This window comes from Meriones unguiculatus, chromosome 4, assembly GCF_030254825.1.
Source record: "Meriones unguiculatus strain TT.TT164.6M chromosome 4, Bangor_MerUng_6.1, whole genome shotgun sequence".
Classification (NCBI taxonomy): domain Eukaryota; kingdom Metazoa; phylum Chordata; class Mammalia; order Rodentia; family Muridae; genus Meriones; species Meriones unguiculatus.
Window position 1 is genome coordinate 123,497,305 of NC_083352.1, and position 14,947 is coordinate 123,512,251.

Below are 14,947 nucleotides of genomic sequence, written 5' to 3' on the forward strand. Positions count from 1 at the left end.
ATATTGTCTCATGCCTGGAACTCCTCACTGCCTGTCTCTGCCTCCTGAGAACTGGGACTAAAGATGTATACTGCCAGGTCCAACAAGATAGGACTTTTGTGAAATATCAAGACTGAATTAAATCCTTGTGTAGTGACTCACTCCCCTAATGTCACAACCTAGAATACTAAGGTAGAAAGTGGCCTCAAGTTCAAGGCCAGCCTGGGTTCCATAGTAAGTTCTAGGCCATTCAGGATTATAGTGTGAGACCCTGTCTAAAAAAACAAAAACCAAAAATCGAAAAAAAAAAAAAAAAAAAAAAACAACCATAAAATTCCAAGCATGATGGGAATCATGTCATTCCCTGTACTTGGGAAGTGAAGGCAGGAGGATCAAGCATTCAAAGTCATCTTTGGCTAGAGTGTTAGAGACCAGTCTAGGTTACCTGACACCTTTCTCAAAAAAGACATGAGGAAGCTGCTGTGGTATCTAGATATGGTGGTGCATGCCTGTAATCCCAGCACTAAGTAGGCTAAAGCAGGAACAGAAACTTGGGGCCAGACTGGGCTACTATGGGAAGAAGTGAGTGGGGAAAGAAATTCTATTGTTGTTAACTAGGTTAGGGTCTTCACATTACTTGTGCCCCAGTTACCTAAGGAATTTCTTTGAATATAGATTCCTAGACTTCAACTCAGACCTACTGAATCAGAATACAAAATCCAAGAATAATCTTTTCATTTTTTACACTTATTTATTTGTGCATGCATGCATATACAGAGAGAGACACACACATGCATGCATGCACACCATAGCATATATGTGTAAGTCAGAGAACAACTTGTGAGAATCAGTTCTCTCCTTTCACCATGTGGATGGATACAGGGGGAGTTGAACTTACATCATCAGGACTAGAAGCAAACACCTTTACCTAGTGAGCTGTCTTGCCAGCTTAGAATTTGCTTTAAAATAATTTCTAAAAAATTTATGTGTATGACTGTTTTGCCTGCATGCGTGTGTATATGTACACTCTGTGAGGGCCTGGTGCTCTCCATGGTCAGAAGAGGGCATTGGATTCTATAACGGGGTTATAGAAGATTATGAGCTGCCATGTGAGTGCTGGGAACTGACGTCTGGTTCTCTAGAAGAGCAGCCAGTGCTCTTCACCACTGCACCGCCTCACCAGTCCTAGAATCTGCTTTAAACACACACACACACACACACACACACACACACACACACTTGTTCTTTGACAATTTGATAGAGGTACAAAATACATTCTGACCATACTCACCCCTCCTACCAATATCAACACCTTACTTTCCTATAAATTCTCTTTCCACTTTCATTTTGTTTTGTTTTGTAACCCACTAAGTTTAACTAGGGTCATCAGCATGAGCATGGAACAGAAGGGAACTCAATGTGGCTGGAATACAGGAGCAAAAGAGCGAATGAGAACAAGAACATCAGCAATGAGAGCAAGCATCAGCCAAACCAGGCAGGACTTTGTAGGAGTGTACATTAAGTTTACATTTTATTCTAAGTGTATTCTTTCTGGCTCTTCTTATACAAAGGCTCATGCCTACCTCTGCATTTTAAATTCCACTTTACACTTGTCTGTCTGTTTGTCTGTTTGTTTGTTTGGAGGGGTACATACTATGGCATATGTGTTGAGGTCAGGGGACAGTCTGGAGGAGTTGGTTCCCTGCTTCCACTATGTGGATCCTAGGTCATCAGGCTTGGTGGCAAATGCTTTTACCCACTGAGCCATTTGTCCAGCCTCTTCCACACTTCTCACCATGCCATTGCTTCTACTCAAAATGTTCCTCTTCCATTTTCAGTTGCAATACTATATAATAGCTCCAGCAAGCTGTCTGTGCCCTCTCTCTTTCTTTACTATCCAGAGTACTTATGAAGGAGGAAACGGAAACCTAGAGAGAAAGAGAACTAGCCAAGGTCACACAATAATAAGTGACAGTGCCACGAATAGATGCCCAGATCTTCTGATTTCAAGTCAGGATTATTTCCTCACAGCGTAAGGGATATGGATGAGCAAGGATGCCAGGCCTTTTCTTACTGAGAGAAGTTACAAAGAAATTATGAGCTTCTTTCCAGCTTCTGGCTTGATGAGTCAGTTACTATCTTCTTCTTGGCTTCAACCCTCCTAGGGCTGAGAGAAGCCAAGCATAGCAAGCTTACTAAAATGGGATGGAACAAGGAGAGAGAAAGCTGGCAAATGGCCCTGAATGCCAGAAGCAGAAAAGCTGCCCACTGACAAATGCTACAGAAACTTCAAAACATCTCCAGCTACAGCTGAAATGCTGACATGTTTGTCCTCATGCATGCATCCCCATTGTGTACCACGCACCAGCTCACCTTTGTATATGTGCTTGCATAAAGCTATATATACTAATACAGAAACAATCTAGTCACAAAAGCCACTAAACTACACACACAAACACAAATAAGCATAAATATGTGTACCCAAAATTCAAACAGGTCTGCCTGAAAGTGCATTTACATACCCATGTAGGTGGGTATGTAAATGTAGCTTGCCTTTTTACACACTTTTCATCAAATCATTCTGCATTTTTTTCATAAAACTTTCCATTACTTGAAATAATCTCATTTATTTTACTTGCCCGTTATCATTAGTGTCCTTTACTGAAATATAAGCCTCAGTATAGCAGAGACCTGCCCTCGTCTTGTTCACTGCTATATCTCTAGCACTGAGAATAGGTTTGATATAGATGATGACTAGGAACAGGTGTATTCACAGCTTACTTGAACCCACTTACACACACACACACACACACACACACACCCCAGTGTGTGTTCCTCTCCTTGGCCATGGCACAAGCTATACATTATTAATATAGGTGCATTACTCATTCCAGTGTCTTCTTTCTCTGTCACAGACACCGGGCTGGGGACCCTGGCTGGTTAGAAGGCCTTTTCAAGATCCAAAGCACACTACAGTCTTTGAACTCTTAACAGAACAATTAATTTGGTCTACCTCCGAGGTTCGGAGAGACTACTAGCAATGATTGGGATCAAAGGGTGGTTTGCAGAAAAGCAGGTACAAGGACTCAGAGTCCAGACCTCTTTCTTCCACCCTGGGAATTGCAAGATCAAAAATTAACACCTACTGGGCTTAAGATGTAACTCAGTGGCAGAGCAGTTTTCAAGCATACGCAAGGTCCTGGGTTCAACTTTCAACACAATGGAAAAAATTAACCATGTCCAGGTAAATGAGTAAAGTAAGTTACATAACTGAAAATTCTGACCAAAACAGGAAATAGCTTTTCTATATGAGAGCAACAATATATGTAGAATTATATTTAGCCTCAGTTTAGGGGCAGCAATAGAGGAATCAACTAGAATGCGCAATACATGCTTTGGCAAAAGGAGGCATCCAGTACCTGTACTTAGCTCCTGTTAACTTTTGTTGTATGGCTCAATGGTGCCACTCCTTAAAGGTTTAGAATCTAAAAACTTTTAAGTACTGATAACTAATTTTTTAAAGTTTAGAGCACTATAAACAAAACAGAACTATTAATGAGACTTAATTGATAGACACTGATGGGGAACTTGACCTGGAGTGAAGTTGCCCTTGAGCCGAACGAAGGCCATGTGGTTAGCGGGATGGCAGAGAATGCACAGTCACTAGGTCCGTCTCATGTTCCTCCTCCAGGGAATCTTCGCCAGAGAGGCTTTCCAAGCTAGCCCTTCTGTGCACCCTCCAACTTAATCCACTGTTAGTTAAAAGTATATTTAGAGGCTGGAGAAACGGCGTAGTGGTTAAGAGTACATATTGTTCTTGCAAAGGACTGAAGTTTTATTCCCAGCACCCACCTCAGGTGGCTCACAACTGCTTGGAACTCCAGCTTCAGGGAGCCAACACCTCTTTCATCTCCTTGGGCACATGCACAGCTACACATCCATATACAGAAATATTAAAAATGTAAATATATACTCATATATGCATAGTGTTTTCACAGTTATTTCTGTTGTTCTTGTCAAAACCACCACTGCAGAAGTCAGGAGTGTTACTTCTTTGTTCAAGACCCTCAGTTTGGTTATCATACAGCTTTGAGTCAAAGTCCCAGTCCTTCCAGTAGCCTGCTAGTTCTTACCCGATCTAGTCCCCTTCTGTACTCACATATTCTTGTTCTTTCTTCCTCTCCTGTTCCCTCTGCTTTATACGCTTGGCTGCCTCAGTGTGTGACAAAAGCACTCAATCCCAGAATCCTTGTCCTCTACTTGTAGCACTATTTCCCAGTTGGTCACATGGCTTGCTCCTTATCTTGAATCACTACCGAAATGTTGGCTGCTTTTACTTATTCTGAGACTGGACCACACTCTGTAACACAAGCTGGAGTGGAACTCACTCTGTAGCCTGGGCCGGCCTCAACTCACAGCAGTCCTCCTACCTCAGCGTTCCAAGTGCTAGAATTACAGGAAACATTGGCTTTTTAGTGAGGCTATCATTGACTATCTCATGGCCGAACACTCCTACCCTTCAAAATGAATATCTTCCATGAAATCATTTATAGTTCCTCTTCCGCCACCTACCCCCAGAACTGAAAATTCTTTTGTCCTTCCAGTGCCTTTCAACCTCATTTTCCTTGTGAGTCTGTAAGACCTGGGGTCTCACAACTCCATGATACACACAACCTTGTACTGAATGTATATGGGTCTTATTTTTCCTATTACACCCAGAGGGCAAGAGTCACGTTCTATCTCTGCCTCTTTCCAAGTAAGGCCAGCACATTAAGGTATTCAAGTTCATTGTCAAATAATTAGAAGATTGATAAGTGATTAACAGATAAGACTAGAGATGTTCTCTTTCTACTACAAAGATAAGCATCAGATTGAGATTTTAATTCTTCACAACTACAAGTAAAGCATAAAATAAAGACTGGAAAGAAGATGGTTGGTAGGCCTGGGTACTTGCCCAGCATGCACTAAGATCCTCCAATACCCTATCTCCTGATAAAAGATAAATGGGAAAACTAGTTTTTTTCATAGAACTGTTTTGGGAAACATTTTGCCCTAGTGAGCCAGGCTGTTGTAAAGAGCAAACACTTGCAGATACTGAGACTCATAACCAAACCTTCGGCAGAGTACAGGTAATCATATGAAAGAAGGGGGAGTTAGCATGACCTGGAGAGGACTGGAACGCCACAAGGACCAAATATATCTGGGCACAGGGGTCTTTTGTGAGACTGTATCTCCCACCAAGGACCGCATATGGATATAACCTAGAACTCCTGCTCAGATGTAGCCCATGGTAGCTCAGTATCCAAGTGGGTACCCTAGTAAGGGGAACAGGGACTATTTCTGACATGAACTCAATGGCTGGCTCTTTGACCTCCCCACCACCACCCGAGGGAGGAGCAGCCCTGCTAGGCCACAGAGGAGGACTGTGCAGCCAGGCCTGAAGATACCTGATAAGCTAGGGTCAGATGAAAGGGGAGGAGGTCCTCCCTTATCAGTGGACTTGGAAAGGGGTAAGGAGAGGATGAGGGAGGGAGGGTGGGATTGGGAGGAAATGAGGAAGCAGGATACAGCTGGGATACAAAGTTAATAAACGGTAACTAATATTAAAAAATAAAAATTTAATTAAAAAAAAAGAACAAATACTTGAGAAGTCAAACCTGTTAAGAGAGGAGCACTAGCTAGATGTTTATCTGGGAAAAACAGGAAGCTGTGAGGAGTGCCCTAGCCATTCTCAGCCCTGTGTTTGTTGTCTTTATGTCACTGTAGCCACTTTCATTTGTTGACCACAATGGCCTCCAAAATGATCCCCTACCTCGCTCTTTTCAGGAAGAAAAAACAAACTCTTATACCTTGTATCTTTCTCTATTTCTTCTCGTGCTGTTCTTTCATTCTTCTTTCTAAGGCTCCAAACACACCAGCCTCATGTACAGACCGCCCTATGCTCATTTACATCTTTCCTTGGTTCTTTGAATTGTTCTCATGCTTCAGATCTCAGTTTAAATGTCAGCTACCCATTGAGAGTTTCTCTAATCATCCTAAATAGCATCATCCCTTTTTATTTTTTATCATCACAACATTCTACTTATACTCTTTGTATTTTTCTCACACTATACTTCTGTGATTTACTTTTAAAATTGACTGTTTGGGGGCTAGGGAACTGGCTCAGTCAGTATAATGCTTTTTGCACAAGCATGAATATCTGAGTTTGGATTCTCAGCCCCCAATAAAATATTTTGGTGCAGCAGCATGTGCCTGAAAGACCAGTGCTGGTGGGACAAAGGAATGAAGATTCGGGCTTGCTGGCCAGCTGGGCTTACTGAACTGACTGAATCGGTGAGATCCAGGGTTAGTGAATGACCCTGTCTCAGAAAATAAGATAGCAACAGAGAAAGTTACAAAATGTCGACTTCTTGCCTCCACACACACCTAGACACATAAACAGATACACACCATAGAAACACATACACTGAAACTAGTAACAAAGGAAAGAAAATTGGCTGTTTTTCTAATGTGATAGAGGCCTAAAAGTAGAGGCCAAGCTGGTTTTGTTCACTGTTAAATGTCATGCACAAAACCTTGTTTATTGTTGGTACTTAATTTATTTTTCTGAATGAATTAATAAATATGAAAGATTTTTATGGGAAGCACTATGTAACCATAAGTGGAGTAGTTAGGTTTTTTTGGAGAGCTTGATATAAAGAAAACCTTTCTACCTATCAGAGGCATCCAAAGATAGAATGTGACCCATTAGGGGCTCTCTAACTCTGGGAGCAACATGTAGAATTGAGATTTGCAGAAACACTAAAAAGCAGATTCTGTCATGAAAACCAAATAAACCCAGTATTTCTCAAAGTATGCTTAAATAATGCTAGTAATACAACTTCTAAGATACCCCCAAACATACAATCTATGGCTAAGAATAGGATTGTTCCATTTGCCTAGGATATCTCTAGCAGCTATGTGTACTAGACAATTCTCCAGAGAATGTGGCCTTGGTATTTTTGGTTTTAGTGTTTGAGACAAAGTCTTGTGCCTCAAAGTCCTGGTAATTCTCCAACGACTGCTAGAATTACAGGTGTGTGCCACCACACTGATCTTGGACTTTTCATTCTGCACACTCCTCATATAATTTATATTTATGAAGATTAACTTTAAGGCCTTCCAGCTTTTTATTTTTAGTAGTAATAGTGATCAAACTCAGTGCCTTGTTTGTATGTTAGGCAAATGCTCTAGAACTGATTTACAACTCTAAGCCTTGGTCTTTTGAAGACAGGTCTCACTATGTAACCCAAACTGGCCTCAACCTCTGGGATTATGGGATTGCATAATTTCAGGCATACCATTATATGCCTGGCAGAATAAGAGTACTTCAAGACAGACATGTTGGTGCATGCCTTTAATCCCAGCATTTGGGAGGCATAGGCAGGCAGATCTCTGTGAGTTAGAGACCAGCCTGGTCTACAAAGCAAGTTCCAGGACAGTAAGTGCTATTATACAGAGAAACTGTGTCTTAAAAAAACAAAAACAAGACAAAACAAACAAAAACTTTTTTAAAAACCTTCAAAACTATAAAATGAATAAATAACATGAAAGAGTTCTATGACCCATAAAATGTTGTACAAATGTAAGGAAGTCTGATGTAAGCATACCCTCAGGTTATTTTCCCCTTCCACCAAGGGAGTAGGAAGCAGAAACAACGTAATTTGACAAATTAGCAGCCTAATGTTCCCCTTGGGTACTTCTGCTCTAACTGTAGCAAAAAGACTAAAGAAAGGTGGATGGAGGCATATCTCCAAAATTGAATCACAAATCACCAAGGAAGTTAAAGAAGAATGGAGCTTTTGAGACCTCCCATTCTTACTTAGAGATGAGAACCCTGAGGAACCAGAATAGGAAGTAATGGCCTTGGGGTTCCCTAGGACATTACATTATTCTAAAGTGGTGCTATCCAACATAGTAGCCATTAGCCATGTATGACTAGTAAAAACAAAATATGAGTGAAAAACAAAATATGAGTAAAAAACAGAAATTTGTTTTATTTAATCTTACTTCACACTAGACACTGCAGCTCAACATTCTAAATGTCTATCTGTTCAAGACACATTCCTCCCAAACAACATGGCCTCTTCCTAAGGGAAATGTTTCCAGAACCACAGAGGGAAGGTTGAGGAAGAAAATCAATGTGTTAAAGCCCTGAGAACTATGTGGCTGAAGGAATTCAAACTCACAAAGGCTTGCTGCTTCTGCCTCCTGAAGCTAGAACTGGGGCACCACCAATGCCCAGCCAAGAAACGTTCCGACTAAAATTTCAGTACCTCAGTTTCTGTGTGTAATCTTTCCTAACACTGATCTACCAGGAAATCTAGAAAGAATTCTCTTTCCCCACCCTCCTTCACAATCACTCTTCTCCTATGTGTTAAAAAACATCAGTTTCTCTCCTATCCTAAACATTATTATGGAGGTAGTTGAACCCTTTGCCTCACATAGCCTAGATGTGTACACTCGGCTGATCCATAACCCCAACGGGGAAAAGCTTGTTTTTCAGGGGTACTCTACCCCCACATAACAACTATTTGAGAACCTTATAAAAATAGATTCAGAGGTTATATTTTCTGGAGATTCTGGTTAAATAGGCTGGCAGGGCTAGAGAGATGGCTTAGCAGTTAAGAGCACTTTCTGCTCTTCCTGAGGACCCAGGTTCTATTCACAGCACCCAATGGCAGCTCACAAACACCTGTAACTCTAGTTCCAGATATCTGAATCCTCTTCTGGCCTCCATAGTTATTCTACACATGTGGTACATATACTTAATGCAGACAAAGCACCTATACACATAAAATAAAAATAAATAAATAGGCCAGGATGGAGACCTGAATTTCTAACAAAATTGGCAAGTGCTTACTTTTACATGCAAAAATGCAGGATACCCTGCATCTGAATATAGAGTTACTAAACCTACATTTACTGTTCATCCTCATTCAATATATAAAACTGCACAAACTCACTATTTTTTCTCTGTAAAATATAAGATAGGAAAAGAGAGTTGAAAGAGGCAAAAGGCTGATATTAGAAAGGATAATCTATGTATGTCTTAGACTTGTTGATTCTTTTCTCCTTCCCAGTGGTAGAGGAGCAATTCTTTAAATCATTTTCAAAGAAAATATATAGATACAGAAAGGAAGAGGATGGAAACAAGCAGAATTTGTAGTCAGGTCACCAAATGTTCTTGCATTTCTACAGGGATCAGTGGACTCATTCCTGGAAGATTCAGAATATGAAATTTATATTGCAACTGAATACTTGCTTACATGGGGTAGAAGGATAACTTAGCTGACAGAGATCAAAGAAAAGCTCTGCCATACCTGCCTTACATGTTGAATAAGTCGATACAGGTGCAGCTGATTCCTCACATGACTACAGTATCTAACTGTTTTAAAGGTCACTCTTAACCTGATCCTCACAACTACCCCAGCAAAAACAAGTATTACTATTTCATTTTAAAATTACAACACTTCTGAGGAAGAGTTTGCCAAGGTCACACAGGGGTTAAATGTAAACCTATACCTAAGGTCCAGGTTTTGAATTCCAGACTATTTGCTCCACGGCACCAACCAAAGTATACCCAAACGAACATGGAGAATCACTCTCCTGAAAACCTTTAGAAGCAGTGTGGGAAGTTAAGGACATTCCCGTCTATTCTGAACTTCAAGCTGTGGCCAAGACCACAGTTACCATGATCTTTTCAGCTGCTTGACAACTTCCTGAAAGACCCACAACCTCAACCAAGCAAAGAAAATCTCATATTTCAACTTTAATAGTCCTTGATGGATGGTGACATAGCTCAATAGGAAAGGGTGCTTGCTTCCAAGCCTGCCAACCTGAGTTCAATTCTTGGAACCTACAGGGTGGAAAAAAAGAATTGCTTCCCATAAACTGTCCTTCAGCTTTCATACAAACACACACACACACACACACACACACACACACACACACACACTCACACAATAAATGAATAAATGAATAAATAAATAAATAAATAAATAAATACAAATGAAAAATAGTCCTTGGCTTTGCCAAGAGTTGTGGGAGCAGATATATAGCTATTTTCTCCTGGAGACAAGCCCTCCCCATCCCGACATTCTCCCTTGAAATAATTTCCTGTTTCACATTTCTTTGTTCCCTTATTTCATATTGATCCCACAATTCATTCCTCAACAAGACTGTAGCTGACACTTCTGTAAGCCCCACGAGTAAAAAAAACAGATTTTTCTTGTTTATCATATAAATACTTACTGTAGTATCTGAAACTTATCTATAAATATCAAAAAGTTTTAAAACTGCTGCTAGAGGCTAGTAGAATATTTTTGGATAGATGTTCACTAAATCTAGATATCATATTTAAGATTCTCTAACTTAATATCCATTAAGTTGTTATGTTGTTTGGAGGAATAATTCAATTATTTAGTCATCCTCAACATTAAACAGCTGACTTTAAAGTTACTCAGAAGAGACCTTTATGACCGTTTGAATACATTTCCATAAATACATCTCAACCATTGGTATAAAATAAATAGCAAATTTAGTTTAGTATTTAGGTTATATTTTGTGGTCTGTTAAGACTGAAAAGATAGCCTTTTAAAACCATGAGAGTCAAGAATGAAGGACTAGTCTACATGGAAGGAGACTAAAAAGGCACAGCAGTCATATATTATATATAATTCTATTGCTGAACCCTCTGGCTATAAAGGACATTACTGGAACAATTTCAAGAAAGCAGCTACGGAGTCCAAGGATGAGACAGCAAGTGATATATGAATATTAATTTCCTTGTTTTGAGAGTCTTATGCAGGAGAACGTTCTTGTTTATCTTACCCTGAAATTGTTCAGGAAAATATTATTTGCATTGTATTTGCTACTTTTCTATAAATTTGATAATTTTCTAATTGTCATAGTATGTTTATTCATCTTAAACATCAGCTAATCCTTGTGGTAGTTCTTCTGTTTTGTTGATGGTACTGGAGCCTGAACCTAGGGCCCACATAAAAGTGCACTACCACTGAGCTATAGCCCTAACCTTATTATTATTATTATTATTATTATTATTATTACCATTAATTCTACAGCACAAGCAGGCCTTCAACCCTCAATCCTACTACCTAAGTCTCCTGAGCAGCTGAGATTGCAGACCTGTGCCACCAGACCTGGTTCCCTTGTAATCTTTTGAGATACACAAGACTTGCTATCCCATTGGGAAGGTCAGAAAACTAAGAAGGATATCATGACTTGTTTAAGATCCCAAAACAACTAGGGATTCTACCTACAAATCCTCCGGCTGGGCTTATCTTTTTAAATATGCTCAAAATATAAATCTGATAAGTCAAATCCACACTTGAATCTGTCAACAACTTTCTAACACGTGGCACAACTACAGCTTTATATGTTTGTGTATAAGACAAAAAAGCTCTGGTCTTTTTTTTCCAGAACTTCTCCCCCAAGTATCTTATCTATCCAGAATAATGAAAATTCTATTTTTTCCAGTTGATAAGACAAATGGGGAACAATTTAAGAGATGTGTCTTTTTGTTGTTGTTTATTTTTATTGAAACACAGGAGCTCTGTGTGGCCCAGCCAAATACTCCTGTATCGCTTTCTGAGTGCTGGGTTTATACACATGACACCATGCTTGGCACCATGCTTGGCACTATTAACTATTTTTTAATATATATTTTATATTTACTTATTTTTTAAATATATGCATACACAAATGCATCGCATAGCATATGTGGAAATCAGAAGACAGGTTGAGGGTGTCAATTCTCTAATGTAGGTTCTGAGGGTCAAACTCAGGTAATCAGACTTGGTGGCAAGCACCATTGCCTGATGAGCCATATTGCCAGCCCTCCTTGGAGATACAGCTTTACTTCATTCTCTTATATCATATATAAAGCCCATCTGTAATATCTACTGACTTTGCCTTCAGAGTATATAAAATCTGACAGTTTTGACTTCTACCTTTATCACTATTTCAACTCTTTTCCTGAACTACAAAAGTACCTCTCCGCTGATCCCTTATGTATTGCCCTAAGCTTGTTCTCAAGTTAGTATGTTGCTCATAGTCAATGGAAAATTATTGAGTGAGTGTATTTCAGTTAAAGAAAAGATACTAATTTATTAAGCTTTCATTTTATCTTTAGCTTTATAAATAGTAGCTGATATTTCCAAAACCTCTTAATAAACTACTGAATAAACAAATTATCAAGTATCAGAAAAGCAAAGGCTGATTAAGTAGAAGCATAGTGTCTGGAAGACGGAATGTAAATTGCCTCCTGTCCAGAATGTTATAATTACTTTAAGACCCTGGCCAAGCCATTTGTTCTGTTTGAAACACAAGTTCCTCACCTGTCAAATGTTATGAAAATAAGGGAAATGTTTTAAAAAAAATAAGGGATCAAATACGTAAGGACAGCAAAAGGAAACATAGTTTATTATTAGAATAAGTAGAAAATTTTCTAGCCATGAGTGGTGGCACATACCTGTAATTTTGGTACTTAGGTGGCTGAGGCAGGAGGCTTTCCATGAGTTTAGTACCAGGTGAGTCATGGCTATACAACAAAGACCCTATTTTTAAGGAAAAGAGACGAAGGAGAAATCACCAATCAACCTTAGGTATTACAGAAAGTTGTAAGAAGCTGAGTGGTCAGGCACAGCTGCCTGTGTAGCTAATACCATCACAGACATGAAAAGTCAAAGAATGGTAACACTGTGATGTGAGGCAGCCTGCAGCTGGAATATGAGAGACCTTAGCCAACTAGGCTATGTCTGGAGAAGACTGCCTAATGATAAAAGGATTATTTAGGAAACCATATCATGTGAGGAACCAGAGAATGTCTACATTCTCAGTATTATTCTCAGTATCATCCATAAAACAAGAACACCACCATAGATCAAAGGTTTTCACATGAGCTCTGCAAGTTCCCATGCACATATATCACAGAATCCACAGGAACATGGGAAAGGAAACAGTGGAATGTGGCTCTGGAATTCTATCTGTGCTCCTACAAAACCATTCTAGTGACTTCACACAGCAATCTGTGTGATACCAACTCTTATTATCCCCACTCAACAGATGGGAAAACTAAGAGTTAAATAGGTAAGTTAATGTCTATGTTAATGGGCTCCTCCAGTAGCCACATATTACTGAAAACACCTTACAAAGTAACTCTGTAGTTTTGATTTATTTACAGGATTATTTCTAGGTTTATCAGAAGGAACTATAGGACAGTTAACAAAAACCATGAAAGACAATCATTTCTTTTTACCTTCCATATTGCCTATCCTACAGAGCTCTGTTTCTTGAGTGTGATAACTTAAGAAATGAATCTGATCTGAACTCATTAATGTTTAGGGTAGATGTTAGAATTTGAGAAGCAGGGAGAATCCATAAGCTCTAAAGGTGATCCTAAAGTAAAATGTTCAAAGAAATTAGAGTGCAAAGTCCCTAGATGTGGAATTTTGAAGTTGTAATCAATACATTTATAATTGAAGTGGGAGGAAAAGAAGTCCAAATAAAAACTAGGATGACTAGATTAAGCATTAGCTCTTTTTCAAAGGCCATCTTGTGTTAGTAAGATGACTGTTTGGATAAGAACACGTGCCACCAAGCCTGACAACTTGAGTTTGATCTCCAGAACCCACATGGCAGGAGAGAACAGTCTGTTGATGGGAATGGGATGGAAAGATAACATTTTAGCTCATTAGAGAAAGGAAACTATTATAGGTAAGAATGAGTGGAACTGAAGCAGAAGAAGAAAAAGGAAAGAATTAACAATTCTCTTGCTTAATATAATCTTTCAAAGGCACATGCTCCTTTGAACAGGGATTAAATTTGCCCTCCAAAATAAGGCTTTGCCTGTAATTTCTCTGTCACTATCTTTGTCTTAGTGTGGTAGGTAAAAATATTAGTGATGATTTACGTGTTTGTATATAATATAATAATCGGTCACAAACTATTAGGATAGTTATTCAGTGAGAGATAGCGAGTGAAATGTTTTATAGGTGGCTGGAAGAGCGCTGTAGGTTAAAAGGACACTAAGAGATAGTAAGTGATCTGATTTATGGCTACATGGTAAGTTAGAGACCAGCCTTGGCTAAATGCAATGAAGTTTATGAGAAGAAAGTGGGAAGAATGGTTGATGACTGTTATTTTGTCATATGTTCTAGAATTCCATCTCTAGTTTATTCTAAGAAAGGTCCCTAGTCACCAAAGCCCAACAACTTTGGATTTGCCTACCCATTAACAGCAACCATTTCAGGCATCTCCACCCTGAATAACAAACTCTAAAGTTCTCTAGATTCACACTCCTGCTTCCATACCCATTTTGTTGTTGCTGTTTTTCACTTTTGAGACAGAGTCTCAAATAGCTAGGCTTGCCTCAAACTTGCAGTGTAACTGAGGCTGGCTTTGAATTCTTGATGCTCCTACTTCCACCTCTCAATTGTGAGGATTATAGGTGTGTGCCATCTGGCCCAGCTCCAGATTAACCTTCTTAAATCTAGTTGTGACCATTATCATTCTTCTTTATAAGAATCTTTTTATCATCTCAAAAGCAGTGATCTCCCATTTCTGTGCCTTATTCACTACCTACGAAGTGTTGAGGTCAACAGGCTGACAGCCTTCCAAGACAAATTCCATGGACTCTTGACTCACAATAGATCCAGATTTTGGGCACTTTTAACCACCTTTACAACTGCCTAAGTCATCATGTCTCACCCAGATTTCTACAATATCTTGTAATTGGTCTCACAGCTTCTACTTTTTATTCTCAATTTAAAAGACAGATCCTAAGTATAATACAAGTCACTGTCATGTCTTTGCTCAAGATCGTCTATGCATGCCCACGTCACCGTGCATAAAAAGCCACGATCTACATTGGTTTTCATGATCCTAAATGGTCTAGCAGCCTGCTGGC

At 39.3% G+C, this 14,947-nt stretch overlaps 1 protein-coding gene and 1 non-coding gene across 4 annotated transcripts in view; one reads left to right on the top strand and one right to left on the bottom strand.

The window, feature by feature from the left end:
* The window catches only part of Acss2 (acyl-CoA synthetase short chain family member 2), a 37,823-nt gene that overhangs the window by 14,440 nt on the left and 8,436 nt on the right, over nucleotides 1-14,947 (bottom strand). The gene's annotated exons all lie outside the window — the stretch shown is intronic.
* On the top strand, nucleotides 13,133-13,262 carry LOC132653840 (small nucleolar RNA SNORA18). Its single transcript, XR_009591682.1, has one exon. It is a non-coding gene; the product is annotated as a small nucleolar RNA SNORA18 (small nucleolar RNA).